The sequence below is a fragment of the Aristolochia californica genome, unplaced genomic scaffold (genome assembly GCF_029961685.1).
Source record: "Aristolochia californica isolate CCGP_79_NKW_82.1479 unplaced genomic scaffold, dmAriCali1.0.hap1 SCAF_5, whole genome shotgun sequence".
NCBI classification, from domain to species: Eukaryota; Viridiplantae; Streptophyta; class Magnoliopsida; order Piperales; family Aristolochiaceae; genus Aristolochia; species Aristolochia californica.
In genome coordinates this window covers 18401528-18406720 of record NW_027182214.1, presented here as the reverse complement: position 1 = coordinate 18406720, position 5193 = coordinate 18401528, and positions in this window count along the sequence as shown.

The window sequence follows — 5193 nt, the reverse complement described above, 5'->3', positions numbered from 1 at the left end:
CATTTTTTAAAACAAGTGTAGAAAAATCTCTTTCTTATAAAATTCTGAGCTATTAGGGTAGAACTAGTGGAATTTCCCAAACTTGGATAACAAAACTTTTGTGTTCATTTGTGGTGTGTGAATAAATTTTCTTTACTTCAATTTGTTATTACTTTAAATTCTTTGCATACATAAACTCTAGATTTTTTTTTGTTTTGATCTATTTGCCTTTTATCTCTTTTTTTGTTTATGAGATGATGGGAAAGTGCAAACTCAAGTTTTTATTTAAGAAAAATGTATACATCTAAAATTGAAATCCAAAATGCACAAATGTAAAGAGTGATAATTCTAAAAAGTGTCTGTAATTTTTGGGGATTGTACACTCATTTTAGTTTGTATATATCAGGTTTTGCAATTGTCAGGAAAAGGGGGAGGCAGGGAATTTTTAATTGAGAGTTGACTCCCAATCCTTAAGTCATTTCATACAAAATATGGCCCCATTACTCCTGTTAAGTCACTTTACAATCATCTCTGATGGTAAGGTTAGCTTTTTCTAATTTGGGAAAATAATGGCATGTTTGACTAGTGTAAATATCCCACCGCACGTTCACTTGAGAATTTAATGTTATTGTATTTAAAAGGTTTGGATCCATAGGTCATTTGCATCTTGAACATGTTTCCAACATGCATATCCATTTTTTAAAACTTGTGTAGAAAAATCTCTTTCTTATAAAATTCCGAGCTATAAGGGTTGAATAAATTTGTGGTGTGTGAATAAATTTTCTGTGCTTATAGTTGTTATTGATTTAAATTCTTTCGATACATAAACTCTAAAATTTTTATTTTGTTGTGATCTATTTGCCTTTTATCTCTTTTTTTTGTTTACGAGATGAAGGGAAAGTGAAATCTCAAGTTTTTACTTAAGAAAAAAATATAAATCTAAAATGGAAAAGCACAACGCTTAAATGTAGAGAGTGATGATTCCAAAAAGTTTGTATAAGTTTTAGGGATTGTAAACTCTTTTTAGTTTTTATATATCAGGTTCTACAATCGTTAGGAAAAGGGAGTGGCAGGGGATTATTAACTGAGTGTTGACTCCCAATCCATCAGTTATTCCATACGAAAATATATTAGGCATGATAAATCACTTTACAATCATCTATGATCGTTAGGTCTGCTTTTTTATAAATGGGCAAAATAATGGCTTGTTTGACTAGTGTAAATATCCCACTGCACATTCACTTGAGAATTTAATGTTGTTCTATTTAAAAGGTTTGGATCCATAGGTCATTTGCATCGTCAACATGTTTCAAGCATTCATATCCATTTTTTAAAACATGTGTAGAAAAATCTCTTTCTTATAAAATTTCGAGCTATTAGGGTTGAACTAGTGGAATTTCCCAAACTTGGATAACAAAACTTTTGTGTTCATTTTTGGTGTGTGAATCAATTTTCTTTTCTTACATTTTTATTGCTTTATATTCTTTTCATACATAAACTCTAAAATTTTCATTTTGTTGTGATCTATTAGCCTTTTATCTCTTTATTTGTTTACGAGATGAAGGGAAAGTGAAAACTCAAGTTTCGATTTAAGAAAAAGTATACTTCTAAAATAGAAATGCACAATGCACAAATGTAGAGTGTGATAATTCCAAAAAGTGTCTTTAATTTTTAGGGATAGTAAACTCATTTTTGTTTTTATATATCTAGTTCTGTAATCGTCGGGAAAAGGGGGAGGTAGGGGATGTTTAACTAAGTGTTGACTCCCAATCCATAAGTCATTCCTTAAAAAAACATAGCCCATTACACATGATAAATCACTTTCCAATCATCAATGATCGTTAGGTCAGCTATTTGTAAATGGGCAAAATAATGGCTTGTTTGACTCGGGTAAATATCCCAACGCACTTTCACATCAGAATCTAATGTTATTCTCTTTAAAAGGTTTGGATCCATAGGTCATTTGCATCTTTAACATGTTTCAAGCATGCATATCCACTGTTTAAAAACATGTGTAGAAAAATCGCTGTCCTTTAAAATTCCTAACTATTAGGTTTGAATTGGTGGAATTTCCCAAACTTGGATAACTAAACTTTTGTGTTCATTTGTGGTGTGTGAATAAATTTTCTTTACGTACATTTTTTTATTTCTTTAAATTCTTTCCATACATAAACTCTAAAATTTTCACTTTGTTGGGAACTATTTGCCTTTTCTCTTTTTTTTGTTTATAAGATGAAGGGAAAACTCAAGTTTTGATTTAAGAAAAAAGTATACATCTAAAATGGGAATGCACCATGCAGAAAAGTAGAGAGAGATAATTCCAAAAAGTGTCTGTAATGTTTTGGGATCGTAAACTATTTTTTGTTTTTATATATCAGGTTCTGCAATCGTCGGGAAAAGGGGGAGGCGGGGGATTTTTAACTTAGTGTTGACTCCCAATCCGTAAGTTATTTGTTAAGGTCCCGGATCTGACACACAGATTCTTTGGGAGGATCTGGGGTCTGCCATGGGTTACGGGTCTTCAAAGCATTACTGTAGGGGTAGTAGGAAGACATGGAGAAGACGAAAACGAAAGATCAAGCCTTAGGGAAGCTTGAAAATCCTAGAGCTCATTGATGAGAACTCTAAGCCTCTTTACTCTAGATTTAACCTAATTCTTAATACTTCAATGCTTGTATTTCTCATTACTCGTACCCCTTAAATAGGGTTCACCCTATTAGGGTTTACAATAAAATATTCTAAAAATACCCCTATAAATACAATATTCCAAAAATACCCCTATGGCCTAAAACTGAAATAAAATAAAGTAAATTAAATAAAACAACTAAAATAATAATGTTATTGCGTGCATAATACTACACCCCCCTTGGAAGACAAGCTTGTCCTCAAGCTCGGAAGTAGTGTCTATATGCCGAAGTCTTTACCGGTGTCGAAGTAGCATCCGCGATAGTTAGGACCCCATACTGGACGCCAATTTTTTTTTTTTTTTGGGCCTGTCCATGTTAACTTGGGTTGACTCGATTCTGGAACCCCGGTCCGGCGTGCGACTCAGCGGATCGGGCCAATTAAATTTTCCTAAGTTAGGAAAATTTAATCGAGACTCGTCTTCTTCCTTCGGCAGCTCCCGAACTTTGCGGTCTGCAGATCCTTTCCTCACGGCACCGACGAAGGCCGGCGACGGACGTCTCCTTTCTCTCTCCTGGCACTGACGGAGTCGCCTGATTTTCCGGTGGCGAATTGCAGCCTGTCGGGGCTTCTCCGCCTGGAAAGTTTCCGAGACAGAGGGCTCTCAGACACTTGTGAATCGTCGTTGCTCAGCCTCCCGGAACCGAGATCACTTGTGGAGAAGTCGATTACAGCACCGACGAACTATCCGGCTTCGCCGATGGCGAAGAGAAGCCCATTGGGGCTTTGTCGCTGGGAGCATTGCCGAGACAAAGAACCTCTGTTTCTCAGCCCCCCAGAACAGAGACCAACGGAAATTCCGTCGAAAATTTTTCCTACGGCGCCGACGGAATTTCCTATTCTCCTCCGATTTCAGATTTACAGTGACCCCCAAATCCTCCAGTGCCGACAATTTCAGAATTTCCTCTGTTAGGAAATCACCTCCCCGCTGCAACTTCGGTTCGGAGATACGCACGGCGTCCATTGGGAAAGGGTGAGCCCCTTCCATTTTTGAAATTCCGGTGTCTCCGTCGTTGGATTTTGGATTTTTGGAGAGCTTTTTCGAGATAAAGGACTCTCAGATTTCATACTTCATCTTCTGTTTGTCTGAGAGAACTTCTACTACGTTTTCTGTGCCGCTATCGCGCTCGAAAATTTCAGGTCGTATGACCTTTTTTGAGGGAGCACGTGGCTCCCTTGTTGAACGTTCAATGGAATATTCATACCATGCTCGAATTTCTCCTAGTTCTTTGCATGCTTTTTCCATTGAATCGCGTACCCTGTCCAGAATAATAATTTCTTTTTGGGATAGAGAATAACCCATATTGTTCCCGCTCTGATATCAGTTGTTAAGTTCCCGGATCTGACACAAGGATTCTTTGGGAGGATCTGGGGTCTGCCACAGGTTACGGGACTTCCAAGCATTACCGTAGGGGAAGACGAAAAACGAAATATCAAGCCTAAGGGAAGCTTGAAAACCCTAGAGCTCGTTGAGGAGAACTCTAAGCCTCTTTACTCTAGATTTAACTTAATTCTTAATACTTCAATGCTTGTATTTCTCATTACTCTTACCCTTTAAATAGGGTTCACCCTGTTAGGGTTTATAATAAAATATTCTAAGAATACCCATATAAATACAATATTCCAAAAATACCTCTATAAATAAAATATTCCAAAAATACCCCTATAAATAAAATATTCCAAAAATACCCCTTTGGCCTAAATCTGAAATAAAATAAAGTAAATTAAATAAAAAAACTAAAATAATAATGTTATTGTGTGCATAACATTATTCCTTACAAAAATATAGCCCGTTACTCATGATAAGACACTAGACTATCATCTATGATCGTTAGGTCAACTTTTTGTAAATGGGCAAAATAATGGTTTGTTTGACTTGGGTAAATATCTGACCGCACGTTCACTTGAGAATTTAATGTTATTCTCTTTACAAGGTTTGGATCCATAGGTCATTTGCATCTTTAATATGTTTCAATCATGCATATCCATTTTTTAAAACAAGTACAGAAAAATCTCTTTCTTATAAAATTCCAAGCTATTAGGGTTAAACTAGTGGAATTTCCCAAACTTGGATAACAAAACTTTTGTGTTCATTTGTTATGTGTGAATATATTTTCTTTACTTACATTTATTATTTCTTTAAATTTTTTCTACACATAAACTCTAGAATTTTCATTTTGTTGTGATCTATTTGCCTTTTATCTCATTTTTTTTTCGAGATAGAGGGAAAGTCAAAACTCAAGTTTTGATTTAAGAAAAATGTATACCACTAAAATAGAAATGCACAATGCACAAATTTAGAGAGAGACAATTCCAAAAAGTGTCTATAATTTTTACGGATTGTAAACTCTTTTTAGTTTTTCTATATAAGGATTTGCAGTTATCGGGAAAAGGGGGAGGTGGGGGATTTATAACTGAGTGTTGACTCCCAATCCATAAGTCATTCGTTAAAAAAATATAGCCCGTTATGCATGATAAATCACTTTACAATCATCTATGATTGTTAGGTTAGCTTTTTGTAAATGGGCA